Below are 27640 nucleotides of genomic sequence, written 5' to 3' on the forward strand. Positions count from 1 at the left end.
TGGGAAACAGAAAAAAAATATTGATATCTTGCCATTAATAGCTCCTCTATTTGTTGTGAGTGAATTACATAGAAATCCTTCCTGATTGCAGACCACACGTATTGTATTCTGATCTTGCTATTGTTCATTTTTTTATTCCAAATAAGGAAGATTGCTTTGGATGTTCAGTTGCTGGAATCCATTATAAAATGTCCGTATACAATACTCATGATGCCTAGCTGAGTTTCTTTTCTTACTAATAGGTAGAATGCTATCTTTCATATCTTTAAGTATCTCATCTTAAATGATCTCAGCATTTTTGGAAATGCCAGTAAAAGATGAATAGAAATGGAGTCTGTTTCAAAACTCATACCTTTGTTATAATACTGAGCTGATACTGGTGTGGTCTCCCTGGTGCTCTTTCATCTCCTAGTGTCTTTTCAACTTGAAAAGGATGTTAGTATTATACCGCTAATATGATTGTCATTCTCCATTTGCCACATATCTTTGATTTTATGTTGTCATTCATAAGGTCTTTGTCTTAGGGACCATCCTGGGAGTAATTCCAAGTGGCAATAGAAATCCACAAAGTGGCAAAGCATACGCTCTGATTGAAGGCCAAAGCCTTAAGTCAGAAAACGGTATATTGCTGTTTGTCTACCAGTAACTCCAGTAACTTTTTTTTTGATGACTTTTTAGTTTTTGTTAACTTTAACGCTGTTTTTATGCCAGAAGGTAGAAGACCCCACCACAAAACTGGTGCCAAAAAAACTCAGGTTCTTCAATAAAATACTGTAAATGATACAGAAAAAGAAAATATTGGGAAAGATAAAATAGCCCTTTTCCCCCAAATACTGTCTGTATTTCCAATGACAGTGCTTCACCTTGTTCTAACCCTTTTTGTAACACAAAATTAAACACTTTTCAGGCAGCCTCTGCCTGACCCCAAGATGGATGCTTTTTAGCACTGATGTGGTGCCTTTTCCATATGAAGCTTGAAAAGCTTTTAACAAACATTGTAATTACAAAGCTATGTAAATGTGAACTGGGATTACTAGTAATAATACAGTAAGGTCTTAATTCATCTTTTTTTAATAGTCTTTTCAGGGAAAAAGGAACTTGATAGGCTGCCTTATACAAAAACAAATGGGAAGCAACGAAGAGATCAACTGCTGTTCCTTATCTGAAGATTGAGTTTCAAGTGCTAAATAGATTGAAGCTTAGAAGAAAGGCTTGAGAATAAAGCAGAATTTAAATTTTCCTTCTGTCTTCCAATTTGATCCCAAATTTCTGGTCTTTTAGAGGATTTGAAATAAGAAAATCAAAGCCTAATACTATGGTATTTGCCTGGATAACAAAAAAATCCAAATATAATAGGGTGAAGAAAAGCAAGGCATCCAGGGAAACGTAGCTTATCTTAGCACATGCTTTACAAGTTTCTTTCTCCTACTGAAACTTGATGCATAAAAAGGGGGAGTATTGAGCTTGAAGATGATTCCTTTCCTTTTGGAAAAACAAAACCAAAAAACAACAAAACAAACGCAGTTAATATGGTCTGGGCTGAAAGAATAGAAACTTTAATGCTGGGATTTTAGTATTTTTACATTCTAATTAGTAGGACATAAAGTAAGTAGATTATAGTAACCCATAATAATATGTATTCCCAGACTTTTTGATGTTTTTTATATTGTCTTAGTAAAACAAGTTAGTTAATTATTTCTGGCATTAAACCTGTCTCACATATGTTCTGCCTCTCAAGCGTTTTAAAAAACAAGCTGATGAGACATCGGTGGATCTGCGGTGTTGATAAGTTCATGCCATTTAAGCACAAGAAAGTACATGTCCTTCGAACTACTCCATGTTGTATGTGTGCATGACCATGTAGATGCAAAGCCAGTAGCCAGTCTCTGCGTAATATAATATTACAGGGACATCTAACAGATACATAGTGTTCCCAGACCATGTTTTGAACTTCATGAAAAACAACCTTGAAAAACTGCTTCTTCCATTTCTGCCTCCTGGGAATTTTGCCATTAGCAGCTTTATGAATCTTTGACAAGCAAAAGCTGGTCCCTTAGCAATCTGGTTTAAATGTTAAAAAATAAAAAAAAAAGAGAGAGAGATAGAAAGTATATATACGTATTTATATGTATATATTATCTCTCTAGCATTAAACAGAAATGCATGTGGATGATGTGGAATAGGTGTAGTAAGTTGGGAATGAGGCATGAAATGAAAATGCATGTCCAGTGCACAGAAAAGCGGGCCTTTCACTGCTCTGTGTGTGTAGAAATCAAATTGCCATTAAGTATCTTGCCTGAAAAAAAAACCATTCTCCAGCAGAATAACTGTTTAAATGGGGCTTAGCATTATTAATATTTCTCATTGCCCACCAGTGATTCAGTAAATGCCTTTCTACTATTAAAAATCAGTCCATAATTTTAATGAGACAGAAGAGTTGGTTCAGTGAATTCCAGCTGTGTTTTTTCTTGAGTCTGCGTAGTGTTGCTGAATAGAAGAGAAACTATAGTTTCTCTGCAGGTGAGCTGTCTTTTTTTTTCCAATGAATTGCTCCCTCTCCTCCTTCTCCTTCCCTTATGACAGAAGACGGCATGCCTATCAACGCCTGCCAAAGCAGCAGAGAAAATGTTGCTGGCAATGGCAGATGCAAAGAGAACTACAAATCCACAGCGCTCTGGATATGCGCGCCGTGGTGTTAGTATCACGACTCCAATCAATGGTTCCTTCCTATCACACCCCCTCCACCTTCCCTTTTTTTTTTCCCCCTGTGCTGTTCTCAGGCCAGCGGCTATGTGTAAACAGGATGTGGGAGCTGTACTGAAATGTATTCAAGTCCCGTACACCTCCGTCCTCACCTCTGGCTGCAGTGTGCATCCTGCCTGGAACATCTGCTTCAGATAAATATAGGGAGAGTTCAAGCTGTGCAGAGAAGGGCACAGCCTGGAGTTCTTCATCCAGTTTTCACTTGTCATCTTTTTTTTTTAGCATTTAAAAAATATGGAAAAAGCATTTTACTTCTAACTGGAGGGCAGGTTTCCTAAAAAATCATTGTTGAATATTTGTAAATAACATGCTAACATATATTTAATAATTGAAACATATTCTAAGCCTGCTAAGAATAAAATAACTTTGTTTACTTATTATTTCTAATGATACTAACCTAAAGGTGCACATTCATATGCTGTTGATATCCTTGATGTAACTTGAGATGGATTTTCACAGTCGGCAGTGCAGTTTTTAAAAAAACTGCCTCTGGTAATCCAGCTAAAATAGATCACAGGGCTTTACAGCGCATTCATACAAAGAGGATTTCATTACAGCTTGGAAACTGAAAGCCAGACTCATGGAAATGTTTGCTGCTTTTCAGTAGACTCCACTTCAGGCAGTCTGGGAGATCCATACCAACTGCATGGCTGTCTCAGCTCTCCGCACTGTATCTGCCCAAACTGCTCTGCTCTCTGGTGAACAGAGCAGCTCTGGCAGGAGAGGTGGGGGAGTATTTACATGACTGCCAGCTCAGAATGGGACAGCTCTGAACATGAGAGCAAATCTATGTTTAGACATCCTGGGAACTCTGTTGTCTAAAATGGCAACTTAGGAGTTTCTATGACCAGGTATTAATGAGTAACATGCAGCCAGTGCATCTTGCCTCGGCAGAATTTAGACATGTCGGTCTATGGCCTTCATCACAGGCACCTAAGTAGGCAGTCTGATTTTTAATGCTAAATATTTTAATGTTAAATCTAAAAATTAGTGTTAAAATCATTCAGTGTTAAGAAAGGTATAATATCCTTCCTGATTCCAAGATTAACAGAGAGGGCAATATGTTAGGTCTCGCAGAAATACCTGTGTGGCTATACTCTCATTTCATTTAATAATACCATTGTAAACCCAAATGTGACTCAAGTACACTTATTCACCTGAACTTCCTGAGAAAGTATGGGTGATAGACTGTGATACAGACCATAATCACTTCTGCAAAAGCATGACACCTGACAGCTGAAGAAATACTAACCCTATACATTGGACTTGTATTATAGGAATATTTCTTCCCTGCAGAGAAAGTAAGTATGGAAACGCAGAACAATTTCCACTTTTGTACACCTTTCAAAATGTTATTTTAATGGACTATGTCTTTGTTTCCCTAACTCATCCTGTTCCAACTCGCCGTGCCTCTATCCACACAGTATAGCTATACTATATACATACTTAGGTATTTCCCCTGTGAGCCCCTCCACAGAAATTTTTGCTTTCCCCCATGCCAGCTCTCTGCCACTGCTTTGCTAGTACCTTGGCTGTGCTGATCCCACTACCTGTGGCTTCAAGCGGTAAATGTATATGCTACTGCATCATAGTTTTATGGTGGGTGTGACTGACCTAAGGCTTTTCTCTCAGCAGAACCCGAGAATGACTGATGTGCTGCTAGAATACTTCAAGTAAAATGGGCACATACTTCAGTAAGGCACTGTGGTCTGCTAAAATGGAGGGGCCTGGGAAAGGGTTAATAATCTGCTTAAAACTATTTTTACCGTTTTTAATGTACCAGCACCTAACAACCCAAATGAAATCAGTACTCATTTCACAGGGCGCTATAGAAAGGCTTCCAGCATATTGCAAGTTAAACACATAAACGAAACAAAGGGAAAACAGAACTGCAGCAATGCAAAGTGAGTTGCTCAGGGTCACTCAACAGGTTAGTAGCAGGGCTGGAAGTTAAGCACTTGAGGCCCCCCCCCCCAGCATGCTCTATCTGCAAACCACCCTCAATTCCTACTATCATACAAGCCTTTTAAATCAGGGTTTCACGCTCATCATCCCAAAGGTGATAAAGTGATAAGTCTTCTTTTAAAAACAAGAAGTACTTGATCCTTGCATGGAGAGCAGCAAGGCTCTTGAGAGTGTAATATTTCAATGCGAATAGGCTGTAGTTATAAGAATGTAAAAGACAGACTCCTCACAGTAAGCAACAATAGGTCAGCACACTGTGCAATAGGAGTCAGGATTATAATTTCCTGTGTACACATGAAAAAACTAATACAGATGTCATTCTTTTAACGTGATCAGGCCTGGGCCTAGGCTATAACAGATCCTGTTTTTCTGCTTTTGCTTAGGCTCAGCACAAGGAGGAACTTTGTTACTGGGTCTAGGATGATCTAGAATTTCTTAGTCTTCAAATTTTTAAGGGCAATTTCAGCCTTTCCTGGCTGAAATTGCATATTGAATGAAAACGTATATTTAAAAGGAGTTGAAATTTAGTAGGCCCACAATGAAAATTTACTGAAATGACAACATCTACGGAAATGACTCCCAGTGCTTTATCATATTTTCCCTCATCACTCTTCATTCTCAAGTAGCAGCAATTGTAAATGCTAGTGCCTTTCTCGCCAGCTTCTCTGCAACCACCCCAGCAGCACTAACTCAGAGCCCACTTTCTGTTAAGCCCACACGCAGCTCTCCAGAAAGTATGTATAGCTTCATAACCAGGATTACTCCTCCTTCCAGTACAGAATCCTCATTAGTCTCATAAACCACACATCTTCCAGGCAGAAGGTAAGGCAACCTGTAGTGGCCACTGCTGTCCAAACTAATAGGAAAAGGACAATGTTGTTTTCTTTACATTTCTGCCATGACACATCACAAAGAAATGCCAGATCAGGGTCAAGTTACACTAAGCTGCACTGTGCTTTTTGGTCTTGTGATGTGACGTAACCTCTTACAAAGCAATGAAAGAATTGTAATGTAAAGAAAGGCTTTTGAAAAATCTACTAGAAGGAAATAATTGTTGAGTATGGGGAGAAACTAAGTGGCTGGTGTCACCCAAGCATTAAGTGCCGGCTCCAAGCAGTGCTCCAGGGTTGTACCCTGCTGGAAGGAACAGACCAACCCTCATGTCCCATGTCAGCATCAGAGGGCACCCAATGCCACTGGAGAGTGTTAGGTGGCTGGAGGGGACCCTGTTCCCCAGCTGTCTGGGGAAAGCTGCAGTACAGAGCTCATTCTCTGTTCTCTGCCCCCCCGACTGTGGAGACGCCATCTCACTCCTCCTTTGGGTGACGACATAGCCCTATTCCGTGCTTTTTGTTTGCCAACAGATTATAGCTAGTCACTCAGCTGGGGTCAGCCAAGGCACAGACAAACAGGAGAGAGGCAGCAAACCTGGAATGCTGCCAGCATAGGATGATAATAAGGAATGAAATGGGGACCCTGCATCCTATATTCCCACCCTTATATAATTTTCCCATCTTTACTTTCAAAGCCACTGTCTCGGACCCTCTGGCTCCTGAACACTATCACAGCTGCAGTGGCTCAGGAGAACTATGAGACAAGGAAACACGTAAAAAATGTCAGAGAAAAGGCAGACGAAAGTGAAGAGGCAGAGCGGCTGGGAAAGTGCAGGAAACACAAAAAAAACCCCAAATGAAGGTAAGGAGAAAAATCAGAGGAAAAAGTAGGGACAGGATATATCACCCACAGTAAAGGCTTAAAAAGTTGTAGGAAGTTTACACTAATGTCATGCAAACTAGAGGGGTAAGGTAAGACCCTAATGTGAGATTGGTAACTTCGAGCAAGCATAACTGTTATTGTGCAGTCCTGGATTTAGAAGGGCCATTCTTGATCCTCAAAGAATATCTTACATCATGTGCAATATACAAGATATTTTCCTTTATTTTTGAAAGCACTCTATAAACTTCAGTACTTACGGGAAACACACTTTTAAAGCAGGGATCAACACACTAGTGGTTGTAGCGCAGTCCTACAAGAGAACTATGTACCCAGTTCCGGAGATGATGATGGCTATAGCAGCATTACTAGGACTTGAGGTATGGAGGCACAAGTTGAGAGAGAGAAGTGCTTGGACAAGCATGAGAAAGTCAGCCTGGACAGAAATAGATGCAAAATATAATTGCAAGATCTTTCTGACTAGATTTGTTAATACAGAGTCAGTCATGAATAATAGTTATGAAACTCGTTTCTTCTATTCATCACTGTCTACTACAGTACACTTATTCCTCTAGGATTTCAAGAAGGAATTAATCCAAATACTCACCATGCACACTGGGACGGTGACAGAGATTATGACTGGAAGAATATACAAGAAAAAGGTTTCTTCTTCTATTTTCACCTGCCATAATCCTTGGAGTGGCAAATTCATATTTGGAAGCCTGTCGGGTAAGCTTTTTTTAGAGTTACTTCATCTTTTGCAAACACTGCTCTCTTTCACAGAAAAAAAAATACCATAGTTCCTTCTTGTATTTTTAATTTAGTTTGTTTTCCTCTTTGCATTTTAAAACAGAAGTGTTTATTCGCAACTGAGCATTCAAGAGGCCCTTAGAAATGTATCATGTGATATCATACTGCAACTCCACAGTACAACGATTAACTAACAGTAACACTTCTGTTAGCTAAAGTTGCCACTTTATAGATCCTTTCACTTTTCCATTAAATCAAGTCTTGGCTTCCAAACTTGCTGATATGAAATGTTGCTTTGCCATCATATTCACAGGTTGATATTGTTTCTTTTGAATAACTACAAGATTTCATTAAAATTACTATAAAAATGATAAAATGATTGAAAGCTAAACAGCAAAAAACAATGTGCACACAGTAGTTTTACTGTTCAAACTTCTTCCCTAACTAGTTAAGACACCCGAGATATTCATTGAGCGACTTGTTTTTGAAGTTAGCTGACTGTGTCGGAATAAAGCTTTGCTGCACGTTCACAGGATGCGACCCACAGGATTTTGGATGTCATTAGGTGCTAGGCACTAGAAAAATCGCATTTTTGCAGTAGTACTTGAAGAATATTTGTTGTTCTCTGTTTCTCAGAACCAAACAATGACATGACAATTGCAGGTTATAACCTGTGACAGGAGCTATTATTCCACTGTGCTTGAGGAATAGCTCACAAATCGTAGACCAAATGAAATATGGAATAGAAAGAGAGCATCGCCTCTTCTGAGTAATATGTCTCTTATGAGTTCTGATTTATCCATATCTTTTATGGACTGCCTTCTGTGTTTTTTTGAGACTAATTCACAGCAACGGTCTGAAAAGGTCCTTTTTCTATTAAGAGAAGTCTTCGTTTTTCTTGACAAATGTTTGGAGGGGCAGCTTCCGAAGAAAGCATCGCAATACATTTCCTGAGAAGCCACAGGGCTGCCGCCTCCTGCTCCCCTTTATAGGCCAGGCCCCATTCTGCCCACTGCCTTGGATGGCGAGCAGCACTTGCTTACAGCTGGTCCTGCCAAGCCAGCAGGATGGCAGGCAGGCAAAGGAAGGCCAGTTTCCCAGGGATAGCCCCAAGCTGCCGGACTGGTCAGCCATCAAGGTGGAGGTGGGCATGATGGCCAACGGGTGCTTCCCAGCCACTCTCTGCTGTGCCCCGTCCCTGCAAGCCTCAGCCATGTTATAGGCTCTGCTGGCTGATTTCTCGAACCCCCGCTGCTCCCCACTTTGCAGGCAGTGAGGAGGCTCGGAGCTGCCTTCCCCTGAGCCGGTGCTGAGGGCCCACAGCCCGCCCGCCATCTTGTCCCTGCCTGCCTGTCCTGCTCGTGAGGAGACAGGCAAAATGCAGCGCTCCGATACGTCCCGCATCCCGACAGACCGGTTCATTCCCGCCCACACAGCCAGATCAAACAGTGTTCAGGAAACAATCTGGGATCCATATTAGCGCTCGGTGCCGTCGCCGCCAGGGCAGTTTAGCGGGGTGGAGGGGGCACTGTTTCTAGCACATTCCAATTGACAACAGCTGGGATGGCTCCGCTCTGAGCAGCTGCCTTCACTGCGGCCCCACTGCACCGCCTTTCTGTGTGGAAGGCTTTGTTTTGGCTAGGGATGGGTTTGTTGAGCTTTCTTGCGCTGAAGTGTCACACAGAGACTTTCCCTTTGCCCATGGCATGTGACCCTGCCAACTTATGGGCCTGCATCCCCAATAAGAAAAACAACGTTAAAGAAAAAAAAAAAAGAGAGGGAAAAAAAACCCCTAAAGGTTAATTAACCTCAGGTCTGTTCTCAGCAAAGCAAGGCTGCCATGGATAAGCAATAAAAATAGCTTCTCAATGGTCCTTGTGTCTGTCAGAGACTTGCTCTGTGATCTTTCAGTCAAAACCATGGAAGCGGGAGGGGGAGGAGAGGCTGATTCGCTACTGTCCTTTTCTTGTGCATGTGTTCCCAAGGCTGCCCAGCTCTGTCCTTCAAATCATCTCCACCAGTAAATCATTTAGCTCAACCTGTCACTCTCGGCCATTGTGAGGAGACAAAAGCTACCCATTTAACCCCAACCATGGCTGATTCACGCGGCAGGGAAGGCAGGCTCACAAAAGGAGGCTAGCAGGGAAGGTGGCGGTTGGGTTGGATTTCATGCAGTCTGGTGCTGGTTTTCCCTCTCTCCCCCCCCCCCGCCCTTTTTATTTTCCCTCCCCCTCTGTTATTTTAAATTAGCAGCACCTCTCATACTGGGATTGTTTTTTGAAGACCACATGTTTGTCAACAGAGCTGTTCTGCTTCAGTAATTTGACCCCAGCCTGGCTTTAAAAGTTTGAAAGGGCAAGAAGCACACACACCCATATCAGCATATATCTATTCCCCCTTTCACCTGGACAGATTTTTGGACCGTTTTTGTTGCTTAAAAAAAAAAAAAAAAAAGTGGAAACAAAACATCCAATTAGTCACAAGGAAACAGAGCTATTCCAGTCAACCTGCTATTTGGAGAAATCTGCACCACAATTATCGGGTTCATTTCACCTGAAGTATTGCTCTAAACCATCAGTTAAAACTCTGCTACCTTGAACCATAACCACTGCCCCGAGTCTGCCCCTCAAATGGGGCATCGCCTGAGTTACAACAGGTTGTTCTCTCTGACAAGAAATCACGCTGCCCTGGTATTTTAAAATTAAAAGTTAGTCCTTTGACAACATAGAAATCAGCTGTTAAGTTTAAGACTTCTTTTGCATAATTACCCTGGCCAAAATTTGATCTTCATGTAACACCACCTACCCCTAAACAACCAAAATACTGGAAAACTGAACAGGCCATTGGAGAGCAACAAATTCACATGGTGCTGACAGTAAAATGAAATGCATAGAGAAACCAAGCAATACTGCAGATAGTTTCACGATTTATTCCTTTCCCCCACCAAATTCCAGAATACCCCTAGTGAGTACAGAATCGGCCAGAAAGCAAACTGTAATTTATACATAAAATATACCTGCAAATATCCACAATTTAATTTCTAATGATACTGTCATTGATCCAGAGGAGAATGCTTCAGTAATTACCAACCAAGTGTAGTGCCCTGTTTTAAGAACCAAGCACTGAAGTTGACAGACTCACAAGAACAAAATACACTACATCTGTGCTTCTCCAGGGACATCCCCGATTTTTGTTATGCATGTGAGATCCAAGAAATGATTATGTATTATACATTTTTTGGAATCTTTTTAATGTGCCTTCTAACAAAAAGCAGTTCAGGATGTGGTTATTGCTTAGTGTGTTAGACATGTTTACTCTCCTGTTGGGCATTTAAAATGCCTTAAGTTCTCTTTTCACTATGAATTGTGTGTCAAAATGTTGGTTTGGATATCAAATTCTCTTGTAACCCTGTCATTAGGAAGAGACTTTGTCTGCCTGAGTCACTCTTTTGAGTCTTTTGTTTTGTTTTTTGTGTTCCCCTGACAGGTCTGTCCTACACCTTTCTATAGCTAGCAGAGTAAAGCAGAGTGGGGAAAACATGTTTTGCATTACTGAGTTCGCAGTCTCACTGTAAGCTTTCTCACAGATTCATCTTCAGTGAAGGGCGGAGGGGTGGGGGAGAAAACATGCTTTTCCCTGAGACTGCAGAGTATGTGAATTGCCTTCTCTTTCAACCTATGGGGCAGCCTTCACAGATTTCAGCACAAATGGAAAAAATATCTGATTTCCCATTCCATCTGGATTCAGTTTCTTTCTTCCTCTTTGTATAGTTTCTTAGAGACATTATGGAGCTCACTGGAGGGGCTGCTTACACATGACTATGGCGGCACTGGGCACACTGCCAGAATTTCACTCCAGGAGGCTGCAACAGGAATCTTTAATTAACTTGAACCAAAACACTGAATGGCAAAGAACAAAAGAGTGGGGGTGGAGAAGGAGAGGAGGAAGGGAGGGAGCAGAAAATAATGTTTCCCATGCTAGACTCTCCAATTTTGGTCATGGTTTGACATGATCATAATGTCGTCCCTTAAATGTATTTACTAGAGCATAGGTAATAATTCCTAACTCCTGCCTTATTCAGCAAATTTTGCCTTTCTGCTCATGGAATGAGTATCTGTGATTGCCCTTTCTACAACGTAGTGATCAGTATTCTCTGGACTCTTATATTAACATACAGTTTGATTACATATATCCTCTACAATTTACAAGTTTCTAAATATGAGATGACTGAGGCTTCAGCAGCTTCAACATTGCATAACTACACTCTAACATTGTGACAGTGCCTAGGAGTTCCAGACATTGAACACGATCCTACTCTGCCAGGCATAGTACCAATATGGTATGTCCCTGTTCTCAAAAGTTTACATTCTAAGCATAAGCAAAAATTAGATACAGACAGATGAATAAAGTAAGTACTTACTGAAACAACATTATTCATTGTTGTGAGATGTTTTCAAAACAGAATGGATAATGTTTCACAGTCATTTTGCAGAAACATACAAGATGCAAAGCAGTAAAAAAATCAGGCCTGAAATACTTTTCTCACTTGAGCTCAAGGGAACGTGTGGCATGGCTTCTTTGCTGTCCATTTCCTGGTTAAATATGTATGCAGAATAGTTACTCTAAATGCAAAACTAATGGTGATTTCATGCATATTCATTCAAGTGACTTTGTGATCGAGGCTCTGATACTGTTCTAGCTAATGAGGCTCAGTTGCTCAAATATTTGTGAAAACAAACATAGCAAGGACTTGTACATGCTCAACATGAACTTATTTACACATTCAAAGGAATATTCAAGTGTGAATTGATTTGCCAGTTGGTGGTTGGGAGTGTATTATGTTTGCATCTTTTGGCTTAATGACTTCCTAAAAGAATCCAGTTTGCGCTCTCTCTGGTCAGAACCAACCCATGGTGGCTGGGGACAAGCAAGAGATTCACTTTAAAAACACAGGCCTGACCCACACTGAAATATTAATGCGGACGTACCCAAATTCCAAAGAAATATTTCATCCTCAGAAGCATATATACTTTTTCCTATCCTAAATTTCCAAAACAAATTAAATCAAAAAAGTATTCTTAATTTCCTGTTTTAAGCAGTAGTTTGGTATTGCTGCCTAAACATTTATGGCAAAGAAATCATATTTCACTGCTCTGTAAAGCAATCGTGTACTTGCTGAGTACAGTGTGAAAACCTGACATAGAGACAAGTTCCAGAATCCCCTCAAAACAAGAAGTTTTCCACAGAGGCCCAAGGTTGTGTCTTCCTCAAGTTACATTGGGAGTAGCTGCAAAAGAATTTAAGAATCTTTAAACCAAATGTATTATTTTTGATAAGGCCCTGCTCACGTTTACAGATATCAGGGGGCCTGGGGTAAAAGAATCAGTGAATGTGCCTTAGAGAGGTCTCTGGAATTTTTTTGCAGCTTCATTGGAAGCCATAATACACATCAGAGAGCAGACTTGGAGATGTATCTATAATATATATCTCCAAATTTTTTTTTATATATATATATATATATGTATGTATGTTATATATGTATATAAAATTATATTTTTATATATAACCTTTTTCTGAGCCAATTTGATTCACCTAACTTAAAAAGAATTATGCATGAGCTGTACGAGGAGTGCATTCTGAGTTTATATAACGTTTCTATCTGCTAAAATACAAACTCTGCTGTGAGTCTAGTGTAACGACAGAATAACTTTATTTAATTCAAAGGCATTAAATTAGATTTAATAGCATGAGAAGACTTTCTCTTCCAAGTATTTTTCTCTCTCTCTAAATAAATGTATATATATTTGTGTGTGTGCGTGCATGCCCACACATAGATAGATACGTAGATGGATAGATACCTGCTACTTTACCAAAACACACTCAACGAGGAATTCAGCATGGTTATTGGAACCTGTGAAGAATAAGCATGATACAATAGTTGTTCTCCACCTAATTATTAGTATGCTGGCTCATTCTGCACTAGAATCTCTTTTAAACATTTAAAGATGTTACTTACATACACCTACACTGAAGGCAGCATTAGTTGCTTCTGGCCTTACTTGGGCAGATGGATTAATCTTCGCAGTATAAACCAATCTCTCACGCAATATAGTCCAACTTAGAGGTTTCTCTGAAATCTTCTGTTGTTGTTATTTAGTTTCCTAAAAAATATCAAAATGAGAAAATGGTTTCAAATTCAAAGTGACAGCAGAATAAAACCTCTTGAAAGCCCTAATCAGCATTCATTCCTCATGTAATTCATTCCACTGAGGACAGTAGAGATAGGGCTGAGGCAAAGTTAACTCACATTATTTTCATGTGACAAATAACCCGGATTTTTTTGTACTGGCTGATTTTTAACTGTGTCAAGTGTTCACCATTAGAAGTGAAATTATTGATGTGTATATTAACAGCCTTTCACTACAAAGGCAAATATGGGCTATCCTGTTCCATTTTCTTTCACGTCAACTTTCTGCCGGAGTTTAGCAATTCCCTTTTCTAGTGAAAATGAGTCCGTTCTGAGTGACAAATGGCTGTTAGAAATTCTGAATACATGTAGTCCCAATAAAAATAAAGTTGCCATCATTAGAAATTTAAAAGTTGTAAAATCGCTCGAGTCAAAACAGATCATTTCACAGAAAGGCTCACAGACCTTTTTTCACTAGCTGACGTACCCCCAAACTCAGCGGGCTTTCATTCTATGGGAGCTGCTCACTGGTGTGCCAGTACTGCTTTCTAGTTTGCTTCATGATTACAATTCCCACTAGTTTCCAGGCATTCCTAAATAAGGCCCAACACTTCTCTGCATTAAGATTCTGCCTTACATCAGACTTCAGCAATTTTCACTTAAAAAAAAAAAATAAATGAGGAGGATATCTGAGAATTCTCTTAGAGCAGAATTTAAATTAAATCTCCTTATTAATGATGTATGGATTTCTTTCATTGTTTAGGAGGCCTGTGAGCAGTTGAAAGAAACAAGAAGGCTTTTAGTAATGGGCACTAACAGCACCATTGTGCTTGCATGGAAGCTCTTGGCCATTCAGTGTCACAGGGTCAAAAACAATCCAAGCTCCCACACCAAAGCAGTCTGTAGAAGGCCACACAGACCTCACAACAGTCAGTCTTTAGAGCTTGGGTGGGTTTCGGTGAGTGATGTGTTAAGTTCAGCATTGGGAGGTAGGGAGGAAATTAATTTTTTATTAAAGTTCACACTCATTCAAACTTCCCAGGTCCATTTTTGATTTCTGAGTTAGGTTGAAAAATCTGATGGCAACAAGCTAAAGCACGAATTAGAATTATTATGAAACAGCCTTCATTTCGAATTCTTTTACTTCCGGTTGTCTGGCAGATCTCTCTGTCAAGCACTGGGCATAGTGTTGCTGCCTTGCAAATAATAGGAATAGAAATCATAGAGGTATACAGAGCAGGGGATGGGGGAGAGGAAACAGGACTAGGAAAGGAATTTATTTGACTTAGTGAACCTTATGAACCATTGTATTTAATTGCTAAGAAAATATTTGAGTCCCTTTTTATCTGCTCCTCCTCTCCTTTTCCAGCTTTTGCAATGTGTGACCTGGATGGTGCTTTAAGTTGCAGATGGCAGTCAAAGAAGTCTCACATACTTCAGAGGGAAGTTAACTGCACATCCCTGCATAAATAAACAGTAAATCCTGCATTTTGCTGCATAATACCAGGCACAGGTTACAGATGTATATTGATTATCCATATACAACTCCACAGTATGTACACATTCTAAAGCATGAAAATGTGTTGCTACAAGGCACATAATTTATAGTGATTTGCTGTGTCAGTGAAAAGAATTTGATAACCTGAAAACCCCAAATGTTGCCAAAATAACAATATATTGTAAAAAAACTTCTTTTCTTTTCAAAAAAGTATGCTATTCTATTCTCACTAGTGTCAGGAAAACGTAATAGGATGGGAGAAATAAAAAGCTTTTCATGCACACAATATGCATCAATGTTCCTATTCCAAACGCATGCAGAGCACGGTGCTTTTTTTCTGATATTTACCTTCTCACTCATGAAGAAGTTCTACTTCTCTCCTGGCTTCACAACTCTGGCAAGGCTTTCTTTTCAGTCTTTACTATTACCCCATTGCAATCTTTACCACACGAGTTTGAGAGAGTATTTTTGTTTCCCAGGGGTTCAGAGGTATTACTCTAAAACCAATTTTGTTTCAGTCTCACGTCAGAACCGTGCAGAAGGCATTCAGAACCACAAGGAGCAAAGTTGGTAACTGAAGACTTCTATTTTTGACTGGTGTTTTAAAGTAAAGAAAGAATGTTTACCTTGTGTTTTGAGTGAAACTAATGGTAAACCACAGCAGATCTGTTGGTGTTTTGTGCAGTGATGTTCTTAGATTAGAAGCAAAATTTCTTTGTGAGGGGGCTAACAATACTGCAGGGGGCCATCTTGCTTCACTGAACTGGAACATCCAGTCTTTTGAGAGCACTCACACATTAGGTCGTAAGATTACTCTCACTATAGCAACCCTCTCCACTACAATCCTTTTTTTTTTCTGTTTTTTTTTTTTCCTGTTTGATTTTTGTTTATTTTTTAAAAGAAGGCGCTTTATAAGTTAGCATTGCCACTACCTATTATCTTTCCCAACATCTTCTACCCTTTCTCTTCCTAAATTTTCTCCACTACCCAGCCAGTTTCAGTTCATTTTTTTTTCAATGTTTGGCTTCCGCACTTCAGTTTGTATATAGGGTTGGGTTTTTTTTACAGAACTAAGCAAGGACAAGAACGTGGTGCTCTTTATCCGGCAGGATCAGTAGAATGTTGAATTAGAAAATTCAGGGCTCCTCTTGATCACTTTGATAGTTTCTCTGAAAACTAGGCTTTGTCTCTATGAGCCTCTAGTTGAGTGATGGGGTAGTCGTGAATGAAAAGTAGGTACTCTATGAAATGGTCTGAATCTCATCTATCTGATGAAACTGCTGTATTATTGAAGGTGTTGGAGTAAAATTAATCAGCTGGTTGGCATCAGAGAAGAGAAAACATGAACATCAATGAACAGCTGTCTCTGCAAATAAGAACACCTTAAACAGTAGCATGACTGAAGTCTAGGGACGAAAAAAGGTAGATCTTCAAGAAGTCTCTGAAAAACCAAAGCAAGCTGTTTGAGCCTGACCAGACTCAGGGAAACTTCAAGGCTCCTGGATCCAGTACTTGTATCCAAATACAGCTGCCTGCTGAGTAGGGAAGTGGAGCCTGATCTGGGATCTTGAATGAAGACTTATTTGCAGTTTATTGGCGACCAGATCCATAGGGGTAATGATCGGTACCTGTCTTGAATATATCTGTTCCTGAATATTACTGATCCTTTGGTCTATAGAGATTCTTCAAAGGCAGGGAACAGGACAGAGGACACAATTTAGATGCCTGTTTCTATTTTTGACACAGACTGAGACACGCAAGAAAAGCTATAAGGACAAATTTATAGCAAAACACAGGAGATATAGTGTGAGAAAAACATAAACTGGTTATTACAAAAGGTGAGCTCCACTATAAGTATCTAACACAGCACAGCTTATCCGAATAAAGATTTATCTTTTCTCCAACCTTTTGACAGCTAACTGGCAAGTAAAATCCTGTTCAAGAAACTGTGTCAAAAGAGCAAGCCAGACATGTTGGGAGCAGCGTTTGTTTTAACTGAAATATATACTGCATGCCTAACCCCAGTATGGAAAGCAAAAAACCTAGATTATGCGACGCACCTAAGAAGAGGGTTTCTAGACCTCACTCACTGCTGGAAGGGAGGGTCATTATCTTAGTGATGAAGTCTGCTTTTGTCCCTGGAGAAATAAAAAAAACGAGCTAGCCAGCTACATATGAGCCGGGTTTAGGTTGCCGACCCTTGATCGGGTGTTGACAGAAGCTGGGAAAAGGAGGAGGAGGCTTTCTTGGCTTGAATCTCATGCTCTGCCAAAGCTGTTTTGAAACTAAGTTGGAAATTTCCTTGCAACACCACATGTGATAACAAAAGTGACCTTATAGACAAAATATTTAACTTGCTGCTTCAGGATCCCAGACGGCTGTTCATATAGCTCAGCATAAAAAGCGAAAGAAAGAAGACAGTGTATCACACTCTGCTGAGCTGCACAATGCTATGAAGACTCAAAAATATTTAGTCATCCATCACCATCCATCACCAATATACAGTATTACAGGCACCTTGGATAAAATTTCTAGTGTTATTCTTCATTTCATTCCTCTTTTATGTGGTCTTTTTATGTGATCTTCCATCAAAGGACTGAAGCAATGGAATTGGCCCTTTTAGCAAGAGCAACACAGTCTAATATAGGGCCAGCACTGTTAGCTAAAAAGTGTCCTTTACAGCAATAAGTTTTAAGTTGTTCTGTATATGCAGGGACTATTTTCTGCACTACAGCTTTATCTGGCTTCACATATTGATATGGCTGATCAGGACATCACTGTTTCTTTTCCATAAGAACAGCGCACTGAAACTAGATGGCTGGTGCAGCTGGCTCAGTAACTGGGCTGCCCTCAACCAGCCCAGTGCAGTGTAGCAGGAGTGGGATCAGTAGGAGTACTTGTCACTTGGCAGAGGAGCTGCCATGGAATAGTCCAGCTCTCCCCCTTTCCCATCCATACGGGAGCTCCATCAGTCCCTGACACAGGCCACGGATTTCAAATTATAGTAGAGGTGGCACTGGCAAAGGCTTGTTGTGTCCATGTGAAGAACAGTTTGGTGATCTCAAACCATTTCCTAAAATAGAAGCCACACAGCACAGAGTGATACCTAATTGGGCAGTCTACGGGCAGAGTCTAGGATGTTTATGACTGTACAGTGATTTATCTATTAACCCTAGGGATAGTACACGGTAGATGACAGTACAACTGTTGGAAAAGCAGCGTGAGAAAGCCTGCTGCCCTGCACCAGGGCCTGTTTGGTACTGGTCCTGTGGCTGAACAGAAGCGCCAGTGTCAATGTTACATTCAGAGAAAGAAATGTTAAAGCTCCAGTTAATAAAGGCTGCTTATGCCGGAGTCAGCTAACTTTGGTCAAGCAATAAACTTGGAAGTCTTTTCCCCCAAGGGCTTCCTTTTTTGTCTCTAAAACAAAGGAAAGTGAAATGAAAACAAGAAGTCCAGACTATATAGCAGAGCATTATGTGACTAAGCCAGCTGCTGCTCTGATACTGTTATTTTTGTAGTCCAGCCTATTCTGACAGAAGGAAAAGCCTAAGTCTGCCCACAGACCTGGTGCTTTTGATAGCTAGACAGGGCAGTGTACACTAGTATGATATTCTTTAGCCCTGTGAACCTACACCCGTATGATAGGGAGTCTGAGCTGCCAACAATATATAGCGGTTGAAAAAACATTTACTATTTATTTACTTCTACTAGCAAAAAAGAATCGTGGGAGTAGTTTGACTAACTCTATTGTTCAGGTACTCGTTCATTAGGTGCTTAGTTACTTTTAACACTTCCAAAAGTGCAGCAAGTTATTTACCAAAGATTCCAGCTTCAGCAAAGATGCCCTCCAGCCCTGTGAACTTCCAGCTTTTCATGCACTAGTGTTTTAATGAAAGCCAGGCAAATATCTAACAGGGCTGGGTTGAGGTAGTTGTGAAGGGGGTGGGGGGAGGTTTATATTAAAATGCAATACAGCACCAAAGACAGTGATAAAGACTAAACAAGAGGAAAGCCTTCCCTCCCTGCACTCGTTTAGCAAGCACATGGAAATAATTGTTGGCCCAGAGACACATATCCATAATTCCCATTGTGCTTCGAGAGCCGGCATACCAGCCCTGTGCACCCTTACAGAGCGCTCCGAGTATTGGAATGCAAATCTGCACACCAAGTGTCAGGACTTGCGTAGCCAATATTCTCACAATAAGCAACACTATCAATGAGAACAAGGCTCCCCAGAGCAGGTCCGCAGCCATGGAGCTTTCAGGAGTTCATCAGCATGGGAAAGACTTTTACGTGAAGCGGCTCTCCTGTGTTCAAAATAATTGATTTACTATTTGTGTTTGATCAAGCCTGAGTTTAATCCAGTGTGTTAAAATAAGGAGACGCTCATTGAAACAAATAAGGGCAACTCAAATAATTCAAAAACATGTTGTTGATATTTTGATAGCAATGAGTTTTTAAAAATTCAGGGATATTTCAAAGAAAATTATGTGTTTCTTTTGACTAGGTCATAAACGACCAAAGCCAAGAAGTTTCTTCTATGAGCTGCATCACAGAACTGAAGAAGGGTCAAAACTGTGTGTCATGCAGACATGTCAAGTTGCTTCTCTCCCAGTGTGCCAGACCGCTTGAGGTGACAAAAGCAAGCGGGTAGGTGACAGGACCTGGGCAGGGAGGCAGTGGTGCTGGGCTCCTGCCAGGGAGCATGCTGTCCAGCCTGGCTTTTTCTCCACACATGGATCACAGCAGGCAATAGCTCTCCATCTCCATCCCCAATGGCATTGCCTCCCCACCGTTTTCTGACCCCGCATGCTATATGTCATGACTGCATCGGCAGCTCACAGATCAGGCTGCCACACTGCCTGGGATTGTGGAAGGGGAGAAAACCATCATGTCATAAGAGAAATGAGATGCAGAGTTAGCTGCCAGGGACTCAGTTGCATGAAGCAAAGCATAAAATGCCACAGGTCTCAATTCAAGCCTCTTTCCCCAAGGCAAGCAAGACAGACTGTTTTATCATTTAGATAAAAATCAAATGTTTGGTAGACTGAGGTTAAATTTTGCTTTGGGGGCATGGAAGATTACTGTTTGGATTTGAATTGGCACTACGGAAAATACTCTACATCCTGAGCACCAAAATGCTTGCTGCAGACAACACTCACTCAACTTCATTAAGTGAAGAGGACTGTGTGAAAATCAGCACTTTCACGTTCAACAGGGTCTCTCGAAGTGGGACACTTTACTCACACTGGCAAGACAGTTGACACTTGGGACAACGTAGTAACAATAACTAATGGAACCAGAAGATTCATACTCTGACCCAGACTCCTATGTGCTTATTTAAGGAAGAAAAAGAGATGTAATTACTGGGAATGTAGGCCTTTAGCTCTGTAGCTATTTTCTTGCTTTGGGATAAAGACAGAACGATCATCAACAAAACAGCTTTGCTAAATTCAAGTTAATGACTGAAGCCAGTGCATAAGCTACACAGACTTACAGTGGGTGCATTTGAAAGATGTCAGTGGAGGACTGAAAAACTGTTTTTCACAGAAACACAGAAAATAATTTCCCGATTGATAGGGAAATAATAATTTTGAGAACTAAAATTCTACTTTCACTGCTACTTTTCATATCACACCCTTTCAAAAGAGAAATTCAAAACTGGAACAAATCAGTTAACGCCATATTTATAGAGAGAGAGATTTATAATGAAATAGAATTTTAAAATGACCATACTGAACTAGGTGCATGTGGAAATATAAAAATACAAACAGTGATGCTTGTTATCAGAAAACAAGACAGGAAATTAATAATGTAAGGTTTTAGCATCCTATCTGACAAAAGAAGAAACAGATGTCACAATGAACTCCTCTCGTAACTTCATAGCATGGAGACTCTTTTCATCAGCTAATAAGATGCAACCACTTAAAGCAAAAGCAGGGTGTAACTGCTTGATTTCTCCCACATAAACCCCGCTTTGTTGTTACTGCGCTTGCCTCACTATCTTGATCATAAATTGTTGTTCATAACTTAGAGCTGGGAGGCACCATCAGTGATGTAAGTTTTCTTGACATAGGGCTCTAAGGGATGGCTTTGCCACATCCTTCACAGCCCTGTCTTATAGATGTGGCACTATGATTTGAAAACAATAAAATAAAAAATTACTGCAGTAGAAATATTGTTGCATGTCATCAGGATCTACAAAGTGAGTCAGAACTAGGCTGGGAACATTTTAGGGCTTCATGGTCACATATGATTCCAGGACCAAGAAGTTCATGCTCTGAGCCTAAAGTTGCAGTCTTAGAAGAGTATGATTGCATTTGAGAACAGACAGTCGGGCTGTTTGCTCAGAAGCACCGAAACTCCAGCCTCTTTAATGCACTAGTGCTCTTACAAATGATCTATTGTACTTTCTACTGTTTACAGAGCCAGGTTTACGCCTGTGTGGAGAAACAGACTGGTAAACAATATTGATAAGACTGCGCTCCAGCATTTGTGGGAGAAGCTGAATGAAGAGTTAACAATTAAAGTCCTACTAATGATAATGCAGCTTGGTTACCTGCAATCAGAAAAGAGTTACAGCTCGATTTTTGATTACTTCTTCATTTCCTAGAGAAAATATACTGCACTAGACCAATGAGCAGAGACTGCAGGTCTACTCTCAAAGCCCACTAGTACAACAAAGGGAACACCAGTCCTGGAACTAAGAGTTGTCCCCTCTGTCTCCCATATGCAGGCAGCACAGCTCTTCTGCAGAGAGCATTAAGGGCACCAGCACTGCCCTCTCATTCTTCTTCTCTGGCTCATGGACATGCTCAAACTGAGCACAGTAATGCTACACCCAGCAGCAAGGATGTGGAACACCTCCCCTAGAAAGCACCGAGGTGTAAGGAATTGCTGCATTCCTTCCTCACCACAGTTTCCTTCCGTAATTTTTTTTGTGCCAAAGGTGTGAATGCTAACCAGCAGTTTCAGCTGTATGTTTTTATAACTTTCTAGGCCTCCTTTACCACCATGTTCATTCAGAGATGACTGTTGGAATCCCTGCTGTCACTACACTTCCAAGGTGGGTTCCACTTCTCTAGGCTCAGTCTTGACGCCTGTGTAGACTGCAAGTCATGCCTAAGGTATTTTGAGTCATTGTTTATTTTACCAGCTATCACAATCTTTTAAGGAGCAAGGTGGGTTAAATAAATAATGTAACGAGCTACTAGCAAGTCTTTTCCTCTCCCCCACTCCCAGCCTGCAGAATAGTGATCATTGAACCACACTGTAAATTAGCTGTAATTAAAAAAAAAAAGGAGAGGGAAAAAAAGAAGAGAAGCAAAACAGGAAAAAGCAAATTTGAGCTTCAGAAGGTTGCATCTCAACTAAAGAGTATTGTCATTGGTGAGGAAAGAAAACACAGAAATGTTTTTTAAGGGGTTAAATAAATATTTTCGAGATGAATATTAGGTATCCATTAATGTCTGTCTGTTTAGTCCACCCTAATATCCATCCTTCAGTTATCCTGTTACCAAAATGAGAGAGAGAGAAAGCGAGAGAGGCTTTCCCTTTAATTTGCTTTGCAGTCTGATGGTTGAAGATAAGAAAAAAACCCAAAACCTTTCTGGCTGTTTTGAATGAATGGTCAAAGGTACCTTTGCGGCTCCTTCACAGGGTGAACTAATCTGTGACAACTGTAGCTAATCTGATAAGAAGGCCCGCATGTGTGCTAATGTGCTAATATGAGGGGATTCAGAGCAGTCAGCGGTGGGGAAAAACCACCGCTTCCTAAATGGACCCTCATATGCGACAGCCCTGGCCAACATATGCGCATTTTAACACTCGCTTAACAGGGAGACAATGCGGTGGCCTTTGTTGTGCAACACAGAGGCCCGATTCTCATGGTGGGAATTTCTGCCTCACAGGCGACATTCTTTCAGATGCGATGCAAGGAGCTGGTGGCCTGGCCGCGGCCCGGAGCTGGGGCTGCAAGGACTGCAGGGCTCGGCAGAAAGGCTACGTGTACACGTGCAAAAGGAAAGGCCCTCCGCTTATTCCTTCCCTGAGAGGCTGAAAACCTGGCTAATCCCCGCGTGTGGGTGCACGAGGGAGGGCGGGAAGGAGAGAAAAAGGCAGAGAAAGCGAGGAAAGAGGGAAGAATCAGCTTAAACATGTTGGACCAGGTCTCTAGCTGTGATAAAACCAGCTTGTAGGCTATGGTGCTTTATCTAGAGCTATAATCAGGTTGACACAGGCCGCTCAGAGAGGTTGCGGAGTCCCCTTCTCTGGAGATACTCAAAACCCGCCTGGATGCGTTCCTGTCCAGCCTGCTCCAGGTGAACCTGCTTTGGCAGGGGGGTTGGACTAGATGATCTCTGAAGGTGCCTTCCAACCCCTACAATTCTGTGATTCTGTGACACCAATCTGTAATGTTTTGCTGTGTTTTATTTTCTATATTGTCCTTGGAGGAGAGTTCTTAAGTGCTCCACTGGAAAGATTAAGTAACATTTCCTTGCCCCCTGGACTGTTTTACCTCACCCTTAGGATAAGTTATCTGAGAGAGGATAGGCACCTTACTTTTAGTATAGACCATGCAATAGGGAAGAAGACTTCATGGACATTGAAACTTGAAACTTCAAGAGACAGAGAGTTCAATATTGGCCATGGTTGTGATGCCTCTTCTGGACACAAATGTGCCCTGCAGACTGGGTGGACCCTAGTCAGTTCCCCACCGTCCTTTGTTTTCAGGTGTCCTACAGCAAAATGAAAATAAAAGTGTGAGCCAATACATACCTGGAGACAAAGTCTACTCACCTAAGAGAGAAAAGTTTACTAACTGCCTCTTGTGAGTGGGGAACAAAAATTTTCAGTTGTGCCTTTGTCTGGTTGGTGCCCAGCACCTTTCCAGCATGGCTGGTGCCAGACAGCACAGTTACCATGAGCCTGACAAAAGCACACGGACAATGGGCACAAGTGGAAATACAGAAAATTCCATTTAAACATAAGAAAAATACTTTTTTACTGTGAGGGTGACCAAACACTGGAGCAGGTTGCCCAGAGAGGTTGTAGAGTCTCCACGCTTCAGAGACACTCATCGAACTAGACACTGTCCTGGGCAAGCAGCTCTAGCTGACCCTGCCTGAGCAAGAGGTTGGATGAGACGAGGTGATCTGCAGAGGCTTCTTCCAACCTCAGTCATTCTGTCATTCTGTCACTCTAAGAGTTCAGTGTATTCCCCATCCACAAGTCTCATCCATAGTTATTTCATTTGACTGACAGCACAATGACAAGAGCAAAGGGAGAGCAACACTAATATTAGCTCTTTTATCTCAAACAACATTCCTGTTTCACCGTGAGGGAAAAATAAAACTCAGGGAACATCTAAGCTGCAAATATGGCCTCAGAAAAGTGCTCTTCAGAGCACTTCAGATCCACAGCACTTTGGTCCAAAACACAGACCAGACTTACCCAAGAATTCCCGTAAGAGCATGACCCTGGTTTTACAGCTGCGGGCTTTTTAGCCTTCTTCCATTCAAAACACATTCCCATAGCAGAGCTGACAAAAGTGGTGGGATTCACCAAATGCTGAGTAGTGTCTGGGGTACCTGTAAAACAATATTATTTTAGCTACTCAAGACCTGTTTGATTTTTCTCAGCATTCTGAAAGTATTAGTGAGTAAGAATAACTGTTGTGTTTCTAAATATGTAAATGGAGAAATCTTATTGATTCCGTTCCACTTTGTTGCATTCAGGGATAGTATTTTATGCTTGAGTTTTGAACGCATAACAATTGACCCCTACTGAATAGTGACGACATTTCCTCTCAGAGGAAGTCCTGAGGGAAGGAAGGTCCCGCATAAACAAACTTCCACTCAGCACAATAGAGTAGGCCATAAATGCGACCATTTTTTCAGGGCATGGGTGAGGCTGACACTCTCTTCCTGCTCATGCAGGCCAGGGCTTATCGCAGTCCCGTTTCCCTGTAATTTAAATGTTTGCCTAGCTTCTAGTTCATTTGTATTTTTCCCCACACAGTGCAGATGTATCCCATTTTCCTGTTGCTGTGGAACACAGCCACAGTTTCCAACAGTGTTACATAAATGACCATCTGTGGTAAAAAAAAAAATGCTGATGCACAAGATTGCAGTGTGAGAATTTTAGCTAGCTAGCAAAACTTATGCTATTAATACTTTTGACGCTTCCTGACAATAAAGGCAAAATGCAGTGTTCCCTCTGTTTTAGCACACTTTAGATACATGACAGACAGCCACTGTTGCTGCGTGCAGGGAAGAAGCTCCAGGGAAAAGTTAAATAAAAGCTATGCCTAGCTTTCCTTAAGCTTTTCAGCAGAGTAAAGGCAGACTAAACTAATGAAAAGTTATTATACTTATCATGAGAGCGGTACCCAATGGAAATAAAGAAGAATACTAAGGTTTCATCAGCATATTTTTGGCATCTTTGCATTTGCTGACTTCCAGAATCAGCAGAGCTGGGAACACTGAAACCAATGCACAGATCTCTGCGACTGGTGCAACCGTTGTCATAGTAGATGATGGCAGTAGTACATTGACAGTGCTTGTGTGGATGGGGATGAGAGGAAATTAAGATCTTGTCAGTGACTTTCACAGACACTTGGTGCCATTCCACGTGCTAGAGGGGCACAAGGGCTGTGGGGTTTTTTTGATCACCCCAAGACTGACACTTGCTGCCTCGTTCTCTTCAAAATACTGCTGTAGCAAACCTTCCTTTTCCCTGCCTTTGACTCCTCATCCTCTGGTCACTCATCTCTCACAATAAATCTCTCTTCCTTTCTTATGCATCACCTTGCCCAGATAGTCCTGGCTACCTGCCGGCTCCATATCAGATTTCACTTTCCCCCACCTTCCTGACTTCTTTAAGTTCTGGTTCAGTTCAAAGTTCCCCTCAATCCAATTCGCTATTCTGAAACCCAAAAGCCACAGTGACACAAATTAAACCTTTCCAGGATGTCTGATTAAGAGTGAAACAGTATGTGTTTTCTTAGTTGTTTTTTTTTTTGCCTTCCTTTTTTTAGCAAATGTTGAACTATTATGTTTGAAATTTGCAGTAAAAAAAAAAAGTGCGGGCAGACATACATTACGTAAAATTTTATTCCAAATGGGTGAAGTTTGTGAAGCCTATACACCAGGATCAGATAGGTTTGGGCAACCTTAATAACTTGTGCCGATAGGCATGCATAGTTATATATACGCGCATGCTCTTATGATAACTGTGCCCGAAGTGCACTCACAAAATAAGCGCATTCATGCACCAACAAGCAAATATGTGTACAAAACAGAACTATGAATATTGCAAGTATCTGCATGTGCCACAGCGTCGGCTTTCTCAAACTTGCACTTTGCACGTATGATTATTTTTCAGCTCTTACAAAACACTTTGAAAGTATTCATGCTCATTCAAATTTAACTTCTGAGTCCTTTTAGCAGTAGCTCTTGAGCACCTATCAGTTTTCAATCCTCTGATAGAAAATTATTCTATTATTACTTTCTACAGATGATTTCTATGAATGGCGGAATGTGATTTTGTTCATTCATAAATAGCAGCAACAGGCAGACATGTCCATTAATAATACACTAACAATAATAATTAACCATAACAATAATAACAGACAAACAGTACAAGGAGGAGAGCAATTTGCTGTAACATCCAGATCTAGAGAAAATTGATAAAAACAATGAGGTTTTCTTTACCTGTGAGATTCAAATGTCATTTCATTTGAATTTCTTTCTCTTTTCTCTCTTCTCTCACATTTTTCCTGTAGACAAGAAACTTTTGTTTTGTGGTGCAAGGAAAAGAATGCGAATGAAAAGTAATTCACACAAACACATATGCTCACACACAATCCCCAAGAATTCTGAGTTCCTGAAAATTTTAGGCACATCTCCTCTTTGCCAAGTTAGGCCAGATTTCCTTCTAATTTTACAGAAATGGATACGCAAGTCTCTAGTTTTCTCAGCTGCCACTGTGAACTGCTTGTCATAACCTTAAGAGACCCTGAGAAATCAAAGCATCTACAAAACCTCTGCTTTGGGATCTTTTTGAGTAAAATCAAACATCCTCAGTATGCAGTTCTGTAAAAACAATGAATATAAATGTCACATTCAGCCATTCACTTTTAGTTCAGACTACATGTTTTTCTGACAAAGGACCATACATGGTATATAATCCTTAGCTCCTTCAGGATTTTAATCTGCCGTGAAGCATATGGTAAAAAAGGTAAGTGTTCTGTAGAATCATTAACTTGCCTAAAGCAATGTGGATGTTCTTTATTTCTTTCTTGAAAGACAAAGAGCATCTGAAAGTAGTTAACAGCCCAAACCCTATAGTTTGCTGAGGCAGCAAAAAATGAACCTGGAAATGTCCCTGCAGGGCTGAGTTTTATGTTAATTAGTCAATTCCCAGGGCAGTGCTTGTATTGACAAGAGTATGTTATTGTTCTGCTTCCTCAGTTAGTACCAAGAATGTAAGAGCACAACATATAAATACATTTATTTATCAGCACCAAAAACATCAGGGGGATTGTGTTATATCAAAGCTATAGTTGACAGAAAAATTGCAGAAACCTCAATTCTGATCTCGCTCCAGTGAGAGAACAGAATTGTCCTTTTAATGTAATGCCGCTCATTGTAAAAGGGATTCCTTTCAGAATATCAAAAGCCTTAGGTCAAACTTTACCTTGTAAAAAGCCCATTCAGTGGTATTCACAAAGAGTGGGGCTCTCAGAAGCACTGGGCTCA

General features: G+C 40.8%; 1 long non-coding RNA gene across 1 annotated transcript; it reads right to left on the bottom strand.

The window, feature by feature from the left end:
- Window positions 1-8733: 8733 nt before the first annotated feature.
- On the bottom strand, window positions 8734-26683 carry LOC141740620 (uncharacterized). The gene is made up of 6 exons (XR_012586099.1): window positions 26594-26683; window positions 24333-24469; window positions 23442-23617; window positions 13208-13352; window positions 13050-13102; window positions 8734-12478 (listed from the first exon to the last, which is right to left on the bottom strand). It is a non-coding gene; the product is annotated as an uncharacterized LOC141740620 (long non-coding RNA).
- Between the last annotated feature and the right edge of the window lie 957 nt (window positions 26684-27640).

Source organism: Larus michahellis, chromosome 3, assembly GCF_964199755.1.
Source record: "Larus michahellis chromosome 3, bLarMic1.1, whole genome shotgun sequence".
NCBI lineage: Eukaryota > Metazoa > Chordata > Aves > Charadriiformes > Laridae > Larus > Larus michahellis.